The following is a 725-nucleotide window of genomic DNA, read 5'->3' on the forward strand; positions in this document are numbered from 1 at the left end:
GGCGGAGCTGGTGGAGGTGGCGGAGTGAACTAGGTAGAGCTCGTCGGGGCTATCACATCGGTGGAGTACCATTCGGGTGCGAGTGTCCTTAACAGAAAAACCACATTCGTCAAATTCAACGGTAACAGGATTTTCACGTGTAAGAGAACGAATAGAAACAAGATTTTTAATAAGCTCAGGAGAAACAAAGACATTAGACATGGAAATTGGAGTGGAATTAGACGGAAAATATGTATGACCTATGTGAGTGATAGGAAGAGAGGAGCCATCACCGATGGTGATGCAAGCGGAAGTGTGGATGGGATAGGAGGTGTGGAGGTTACTGGGATAAGTGGCCATATGCGTGGTAGCTCCAGTGTCCATATACCATTATCCGCCGCCGATGTAGCTGGATGGTGAAGGGGCGGTGTGACGAGCCGCTAGAAGAGCCGGGTCCCACGCCGCCTGCGGAAGAGGCTGTGGCGGGGCCGTCAGGGGCAGCAGCGGCAGCCCGCCTGGCTGCGGCTGTTGGCCATAGGAGAAAGGCCCATAGGGCGCCGCATAGGGCTGCGGCGCAGCATAGAACGCCTGGTGTGATGGTGGTCGGGCGCCTAGAATACCCGGGGTAGGGGCACGGGGAACCGGCATGGAGTAGGCGTGCACAACGCCGGTCCATGGGTTCTGGACGGCGTACCATGGGCCAGCTGGTAGGCCTGCTGCGGCGGGCGGGGTGCTCCTCCGTGATC

Source organism: Triticum dicoccoides, chromosome 5B (assembly GCF_002162155.2).
Source record: "Triticum dicoccoides isolate Atlit2015 ecotype Zavitan chromosome 5B, WEW_v2.0, whole genome shotgun sequence".
In the NCBI taxonomy this organism is placed as follows: Eukaryota; Viridiplantae; Streptophyta; class Magnoliopsida; order Poales; family Poaceae; genus Triticum; species Triticum dicoccoides.